Here is a 9,965-nt window from a genome sequence, read left to right on the forward strand (position 1 = left end):
AAATCATATTTCAGTCGATTCAAAATTCCAATAAAACGAGAAATTTTTGTACAGACAAAGTCAATATGATCGCTCCAACTCAACTTACTGTTTAATACAACACCTAAAAAATTTACAGATTCATAAAATTTCAAACGTATATCACCAATTTTTAAAATCATATCATCAGTATTATACTGCACACCTCCGCGTTTAAAAAGTACACATTGTGTTTTTCTTATATTCAAAGTGAGCATATTGCACTTAAACCAATTTTGTACTTGATAAAGATTTTTGTTTAAAAGTTCAATCAACACATTGATATCATTATATCAATATATGCATATATCTATAATTTTATATACATATATATATATATATATATGTATATATACATATATATATATATATATATATATATATATATAAGGGTTGTTTTACAATCAGGGTACGCACTTCAGATTTGGACATTATCAGCGTCCAGCAAAAAAACAGTGTACATTAATACAAAATCTGGTATGGCATGTTATTAGGCCTAGTTACCTCAACCTTAAACAGCGAAAAAAATTTTGACAAAGCTTACAAAATTTTCAAAATATGTCAAAATGAGCCAATTTGGGCAGTTTTTACAGTCTCATTTGATTTTTTCAAAATTTGAGAATGAACATCTCTGAAACCAATGACCATAACACAGAAATAGAATATCAGAATGAGCAAATGAAATGTGGATATTAAAAACTGTGTGTGTCATGATATCTACGACACAGTTTAAAAATTTGGGTTTGAAGCATGATTGATATGCATATTCCGTCCAAAAACGTCCTCTCCGAAAACAGTTTAATAACTTTTTTGAAGACTTCAGAACTCAAACAATTACATACCCTCTGCAGAGTCTCACTCATACCCTACACATACAGGGTATTTGTGTAACCCACACTCATTTAATTTTCAGGCAGTGCACATTTGAATTTTGATGGTTTCAATTCCGTCCAAAAGCGTCCTCTCCGAAAAATGACATATTTGTTCAGTACTCCACAGGAGTATGTACGTTTTAAATCCTAGTTGTGTTATTATCAGTGCTAATAGTTGTCTATCATTTACATGTATCAAGACTTATTCATATGCTTTTCTTCATTTATTTAACTCGTGTCAAACAAAAAATGTCCTCTCCGAATGGTAGTTACACATGAATGAAAATGAGAATTAAATGTAACAAACTTACAAAATATTGCTAAAAAGTGAGTTATGATTTATTGAAAACATTTTACAATCATATTGCCCCCATATTTCATAATATGAATGCTTTTGAATGAAAATGCCCCTTTGACTTATAATATCATTTTAAACTCTCAGTGATGAAACTGCAAATAAAAAAAGAAGAAGTGAGGAACATTCAGCATTCTTTGTTTTCTATTAGTATGTATATCATATTTAATGATGTTCATCACACACTGAACATAACCAGAGTCCTTCGGTTTGCTATACAGACATTTATATTCACAGAATCAATCATTTCGGAGAGGACAATTGCTTTGACACATTCACCATATGAATGGAATATAAACAAGAAAAATGAATGAAAACACACAGTCACCAAGATTTATGCACAAGCACACAGAAAACACATTACTATGGTTATGGTTTAATTACCCTATCCCCCCAACAAAACAGATGAATCATAAATAAACTCCACATGTGTAAATGCATAATACTCTGCATTGCAGCACAATGTAGTGTGCTCCCAAAAACGAAAATGTACTGGGTATGATCCATGCGGTATAAAATCTGAAAGAAAAGCTCCTGTAATAGGTTACATTATTTCACATTGCAAACAACTTGAATTGAGAATTCTGCCCTCATAGTGCATTAGGAGCCCTTCTGCCTTAACAACCATATAAATATTAGAAGCAAAATGTTATTCTGTGGAAACTGGTCCAAAACATTTTGGATTTTGGGCCTATTTGATTATTCTTATTTGTGTACATGTTGATTTAATTCAAAGACTTACTACATGTGTAATTAGACATAATAAAGAATGCTTTTATCACACACGCACACACAAAGAATGCCTAGATAATGAAACAAAAATGCCTTCCCCTTTTACTTGTTCATGCAGGCATCTCAAATAATTGATATATCAAGAGTATTACAAGTTGCTTGTTCATGTAAAAAACTGTTTGGATTTCAAAAAGTATAAGAGAAGTCAGCTTGGAACACACCATACAATGTTAATTTACACTATGTGAACATGTTTTACCACGATAGGGTTTAATTTGTAATGTGATGCATTACATGATAATCAAGTAAGTCATAAGCATCACTTTTTACTGACACTTTGTAAACTGCAGATAACAATGAAGAGCCACACCTGCACCCATTCTCTATGTATACATCTATCTTGAGCGCAATTTTTGTGAATGTCAATAATATGTCCTCTTTGAGAAGAGGTATACTCTCCAAAGTGACATTTTAAATGCTTTTAGTAAACATTATGCCACAGTGCATTTAAGATTTGCATACAAAAACACCTCTGGTGCTACACAACATTATTATACTTTACCTGAGATACAAACTTTTTAAAACTTTTGCCTCTTTGAGGATTTACAGGACTTGTAATTTATGTAGCCAATCTAAGTATTCTTCAGGGATTCTCAGTATCATCAAATTCTTTGATTTTTATTGAAATTCATAGAAAAAAAAATATTGAAAATATGTCCTTGTTGTTGAATAAATAATGCTACTTTTCATAAATTGAAAAGGGGAAAGAGTATCATGTTTTCATACAGTATCTTTATGTGTCAAAAAAGTCCTCTCCGAATGATGTACACGTATACACAATGTACATTGGTCTTCTAATATCTCATTTACCACTTATCAAAGGACATTCAAAGATTACATGTAAAACAACTCTTTAAAAGTGTTGTGAAGTCCAATAAATCTGGCACAACTGCATGTCTAAATTATGGGTTGCGCTTCTCTTTTCTTTTCTTTTTCTTTGTCACAACCTTTATGGGGGTGTTGGTATGGCTTGTTTATCACATGATGTGAAATTGCTCTACATTTCGATAAAATGTATCAAAGGAAATGTTCTTTTTGAACTTGACAATCATAATTTTCATCAATCATTTAAAGGGCTAAACATTTTAAAAGTATTTGTTATGTTGTTATCTATATGTCAAAAAAATATGTCCTCTCCGAAAAAGAAATGTCCTCTCCGAATGATTTTTTTGACACTACTTATCTCGGCAACCATTAACCACAGGGCATTCAAACTTTGCCTGTAAAAGCACCCTTGATATGCCTATTGGGGATATACAACAAATCTGGTATAACTGATTTGTGGAGTTTAGGATCATTAATTCTTCAATGTCATGGTGACTGCCTTGGGGATTTTTCCATGAAAATCATGAATTTTCAAGAACAAAAGTGTTTAAAACTTAAAAACATGACTTGCTTTCATATTCACCATCCTTCAATTATCAAAAAATGTGTTGATTTTTCACCTGAAGTTGTAATTTCTAGTCAGGGTGTGGTAAGATGGTATCAGAGGTCTGAGGGCTAGATTTTTATTACCACTGGCATGTTTCATGCAATAAAAAGAAAAGTTGAAGACTTTAAGCTCCAATTTTTTAGATTATTTAAATTTAACTATCCTACAATGCAGCGACAAAAAATCAGGGAATACGAAAAAACTTTTTTTTTCACCCCCGTGAGACAGAAGTGCGTACCCTGATTGTAAAACAACCCATATACATATATATATATATATATATACAAATGTATGTAAAGAGAGAGAGAGTGAGAAGGGCCGGGCATGAAAAGGACTGCGACGTGCTGTGGATGGAAAAGGGATACAATACTCTGTGTGTGATTTCTTTCATGTTGAATGGTCTTGCTTTCAAAGAATTAAATTCCTTAAACAGGACTCCTGCAAATCCCAAAGCTGATTTGATCGGAGTTGTACAGTATATTGTTCTAGTTGCTAATGATCTTTACGTTTCATGATAGGTTTTACAAACAGTGAGACTTCCTGTCGATATTAAGCGTAAAAAAGGTCGGGGAAACATGGGTAATTCAAAAGTTAGTAATGATATCATACAGGCATTTACGACTTGTTTATCTGTCCTTGAGTAAAAAGAAAAGATAGGCAATGAGCGATATGATGAACATGCATATCTTTGATTACATTGATATCATAGATCATTTTAAAAGTAGAATGTCCTTATTTCCCTTTTTGACGTAACTGTCATTCTCTTAAGATATTTCAACTGAATGACTATTCAGAATTCATCCTTTGCTGATTTAGCTGTGCAGGTTTTCTACAACATTCTACAATCTACGTGGAATTGAGCAGAACCGACCAACTACCGAATACAATGTGTTCTAGAGACCATGGTGTGGGCTGGAGTCCATCTTCGAAACCAAAGCTTTTGATATATATCTAAATTACCTTGCTTTATAAGCAATATGTTCTTGAACTGTATTGTGACGATTAAGAGGCTATTGTTTGATCATGAAGAAAAGTGTATGAAATAAACAAAGATATGATAGGTCCTCCAGCTTTGAAGAAGATATGAAAGCATTGATTATGCTTACAATCATGTACATTTTGTCCAATCAAATAAAAGAAATGATTCACATACTCAAGTTGTTACAAATGACCTAGGTATTTCGATCGCTAAAAGCTTGCAGAATGTAATGGATGGTATGATCAAGCTTTAAATAGGACATACTTATGTACTGACAAGTAGTGGGAAAATAGTTTCTCTTTACCAGTCCGTACAGCCAAGCCTTTTGTATATGAACATAAACGTGCGTAAAAATTTTCCGTTCATTCGAGTCTCAATCTTGTAGTAATGAGTACAACAGATACAAACGAGAAAGTATATTAGGTATTTGAGAACATATCCCTCCCAACACCCTGTTCTTGCTCCACATCCACAAAACAATGATAACATAGATGGATTGATAGAGAGATAGATATTGGTTCATTCCGTCAAAAGGAAAATACACAGCAGCCCAAAGGCTGAATTGCGTGTTCTTGATGTAAATATACAAACGAAACAAACCAATACGATACAAAAACCATATGCATTAACGATCAAAAAAAAAAAAAGAGCCTTATTACATATACATATATTACAAATACAATTAATTCTCTTTAAAAATACAATAGTCCATCAACACCTAATTACACGGAAATAATTACAGCAGAAAAACAAAAACACTTGATTTAGAGTATCAAAAGATACAAATAGACCTGCAGTTGCGTATGCACGTGTATGATGTAACATGCATATACGCCCCATTGACAGTAATGATAACTGTTATCAAATTTCAGATCAAATACTCAAACAATACATAAATTGATAATATACTTATCTACCTTTTACTTTAATATATTTAAACATATTGGTAACATTTTAACCCACTCCTCCCCCCCCAAAAAAAAAAGAGAGTAAGAGAGAGAAACAGACTATACGAATCCCCGACACAAAACTTTGATAACCTGCTCAAAAATATCGGGGGAGTCAGCCAAATGAGCTATCATTTTCACTCTACAATATATATATATATATATATATATATATATATATATGTATACATATATACATATATATATATATAATTTATATATATATATATATATATATATATTTATATATATTTAATAGCCACATATATCAAAACTCAACTCAAATACTCAAAATCTTAGAGAGCCAGATCTATCCCCGAACTGGTATTATGCCCCATACCTCCAGCAACGACACTCAGAAGATTATCCCAGCACAACCAATCTGCTATGACCGTCATATGTGGTGAATCCCTAGTCACTTATAGACCGAGAAAACATACGTAATCCATATCTGTTAGCCCTTTATAGAAAAAATGATGCTATCATAACATTTGATAATAAAAAAAAAATGGTGCGTACTGAAGAACCTCCGGAATTTCGAACCTTACTTTGTTTTCAATTCAATTGAGTTCAATTCAATTCATTTATTTTTCATTCTTCTTTTTCCAACAAAACATAACGCATAATATATTTGGAATTACTTATAAACATATACATTCGACTTTGTAAGATATAAATGATACAAGTAAACAAAAGAATGCATACTGGCAAAAAAGTACAAAGTTACGCTTCAGCTGAGAAAAAAAAAAGAACTGAGAGGTCCACTAAAAAGCAAGCTTGTATATTGTGAACCACTCAAAAAATGAACAAACTTATGAATTACTTACTTACAAAATATTTATCACAGATATAATTTACGACAGAACGGAACAAGACCGGAGAAATACAAAAGACATGACACGAGTTGACAAAAAAGACGGAAAGAAAGGAAAGAGAGAAAGGAAAAGAAAAAAAATGCCTAATTTTCAGATTAAGAAATACGAGAAACACCTTTCTGTTTGTATTTTAGATTAGCAAACCTTTCTAAAACACGTAAGTCAATTCTTCTTTTGTTATGCTAGAAATGTTAAATTGTCCTTTCGCATTTTCTGCTCTCCCGGTTGTTCACTTCAAGTTGCCAATGTAAACACAAGCACTGCAAAAACTTGTCCAGTTACAGGCACTATGTGGTTTTTACCAATACATGATACTGGATGTTGTTGTGCGGAGAACAACAATAATACATTGTTCAAGCGTAAACAGGAATAAGGGAGTAGTATTGCAATTAATTGACACATTGTTCTACATCGACGTAAATAAGCGCTAAACTGATTATTGTTTTAGTAGTAGCCGTGATAAAAGAGATTAAGGGCGTACGTACTCGAGCAGGATTCGAACCTACGATCTCCTGATCTCCGGACAGGCGTCATCTCCTCTAGACCACGAAGCTTCCGCCCGACAGCAAGTATTGGTTTTATTCTTTACAGAAAGCAGCGGGTATTGGGTAATTATTCAAATTCATTAAATTCTTCCTTCGAAATGTTTTCCGTGCAGCTGATTGACAAATTGCCCTACATCGGCTGTCGATCAATTCAGTGCTTACTTACGTCGATGTAGGGTAATTTGTCAATCAGTTGCAATTAAAACATTCGACGGAAGAATTTCATGAATTTGGATAAGAGAATGATACTTGTTATATCATATTGTCTACATTATGTTATATGCTAAATATCAAATAAATCGAAAAACAAAGGGAAGCCCTCTTCATGACGTGATAAGACAGCATGTAAGACTTGCTACATGATCAGTCTAGTAAACTCAATGACAGGAAAATGATTGCGGAATTACATAACTAAATATATTTTTGTTCATTTATATCCGGAAATTTTGTTCAAATGATAAAATAAATTTTCATACAAAACTTTCCAAGAACTTAGCATAGTATGATAGATAAAATATGATTTCCATATTAAAGTCGAAATAGTTTTCATGGGTCACGTAAGACTATACAGAAACGAATGTTATCGTTTCTTGTTCTCCATTATGACAAATTTGATGATTTTGTCATTGTTTCCTAATGGAAAGCGTCAGTAGGTAATACATGTAACGTCAACACCAATCCTGCCTGGTTACCAGTGTCTTCATATCTTAAATGTTAAATTCGTTGTGTAAGTAAACAAAGTTTGTTTATGGGCGGAAGCAGCCTTCCGCAAAAGCACCCCCCCTTAAAGCCTCTCCAGGTTTAATCGATCACGGCAGTTTAGACTCCATTTTCAAAACCTTGAAAACTGAAACCAACGAAGCGGCATTTATTGTCAGTCAGTCTGAGGATTGATCATAAAAGAAATATATGATTAACAAATGATGATAGCGGGCAAAATCGTCATTGAGTAGATCGAAACTTTACAATATAGAGAAGACGTGCTTCAGAGCTAGTGTACTTGACAACGTTAGCAATCTGGAAATACCCACGAATGAATAGACGCATACAAATCAAATTTGTTTAAGACGTTTGAATTGATCAATGGATATCGCGCGAAAGATTACATGGAAAAAACAATCATATAAAGGAATAAAAAAAGTAAAAAAGCCAAACGCAAAACAGAAAAAAAAAAAGAAATTCGGAAGGCGATGGAGTGAAACCTCCCTTCATGTTCAAAAGTTGACGAATGATAGAGTAGTATTAAAGAGAATAGCGTAAGTTTCATTAGAATTCAATGTGGAACAAAATCATGAAATTGGAATATAGTACGTGCTTTCATGATTCAGTGATGTCGTATATATATATATATATATATATATAAAGTCGCCAGACATGGATTTTTAGGTAGGGGCAGATTCTGGAAGAGCAGACTCTAAGCTTTGAAATGATGCATAACTCATTTCAAATGAACTTCCTTAACCTACCTAAAATTGGAAAGAAAGCACATACTCTGCAAAAGTGGGAACTGAGGAAAGAGGCTCTAAATCACAGGGTCTATTCAATCGCTTAATCTTTCACCAAGCCGGTCTAGCTGTGCGATGAAAGGGACAAAATACAGGATGTCAACCACCGGAGTACCAACAATGAAGGGATTATCAAATTAAACTGAAGTTGAGCATGTTCTATTTACACATTCTGTCCATGATTAATGCCAACTTACAACACAATAGCATTACTTTTCAAAAGTTATTAGACTTGAAAGTGAAGAGTGCACAAAGGATTTCAAGAAATTAAAAGGGGCCTCCAAAACATTCCTGATCATTCTACACTCTCTCCCAAAATGGGGTTGTAGAAAAACTACTGAAAACACACTGTCCCATTCGTGTTATGATACCAAACTAAAGAATATTGTAGAAGAAAGATAGCTCTTTCAGAAAATATGAAAAACTCAAGATTGAATTAGTTGACCCATTTTTCCTGTTTTGAGTCCTTACGTAAAATCAAGGGGTGCGACTTTTTATTTGTTGAGTGGTGCACGGTCTCATATACATGTACATATGTATTAGATATACATTAATATATTCGAATGAAAATGAAAGAAGTGTACTTGATGTTTGTGATCAACCTGTTGTGGAGTTGCAAAACCTCAACAGCTATTTTTTATGGAGGAGGGGCTTTGTATACAGTCATTTATAGAGTATGATAGCAACAAAACCATGTTTTAGTAATCTATAACATTTCGAATAAATGTTTGAAAGGTGACTACACCACCACCTCGTCTCCCTTGTGACTGATAATCTCGTTACTTGAAATCATGTGAGAAGCTAAGACGTTATGATTATTGAATTATATCAGCACGTAATTGGATTTGAACAGTTATTGAGTGTAGGCCCATAAATACATGAAAGACATAGACACAACATACAGACACTCTAAGATAGATAGACAGACACACACACATACACACACACAGACACAGACACTCAAAATGAGGCAGAATCAGTATCGTTTTCAGCGACAAATGCCAAAATACCTTGGAAAATGAGGTAGTAAGTTTATTCAATGATCCATATACTGCCTCGTCCGCTTTCCAACTATGCATAGATTTTGCCTTTGATATACAAGTTCAAGGGTTAGTGGCAATGAGAACAATTTAATTTTGATATGAGAACCGAAACATTGTACCATAATTGGGGGACTTAGAGATGTCGATGTGAATCACCTATGCTAATTGTCGTTAGACAAAATTATAAAAAAGGTCTTCAACAAAGCACAAATACAGACAAGAGGGTATAAAGCAATTAATCAAAATAAAGAGACAGCATTGATATGGAAGTGTTCACACTAATCATGTATATTCTGACATGGTTTCTAAAGGTCTAAATTGTCTTCATGTGCTACCACTTTCTTCAAGCCGTTGGAAATTAAACAAAATCAATCACGTACAGATTCGTAGTTTCATACACCCACACACAGCTGCTCAAGAGTTGCCAAGTAGATGCGCACGCAAGCTTGGTGGCCATTTCTCCACTGACATCAACAGGCAGACTTATCAGCTTTGAGAATTCTGAACTTTCCCACAATGCACTGGACAAGTTCTGTTTGATCTTCACCCACACAATATCGAGACTTGGCATATGATTTCACGTTTTTACACCTGGAAATAAA

Source organism: Diadema setosum, chromosome 16 (genome assembly GCF_964275005.1).
Source record: "Diadema setosum chromosome 16, eeDiaSeto1, whole genome shotgun sequence".
Classification (NCBI taxonomy): domain Eukaryota; kingdom Metazoa; phylum Echinodermata; class Echinoidea; order Diadematoida; family Diadematidae; genus Diadema; species Diadema setosum.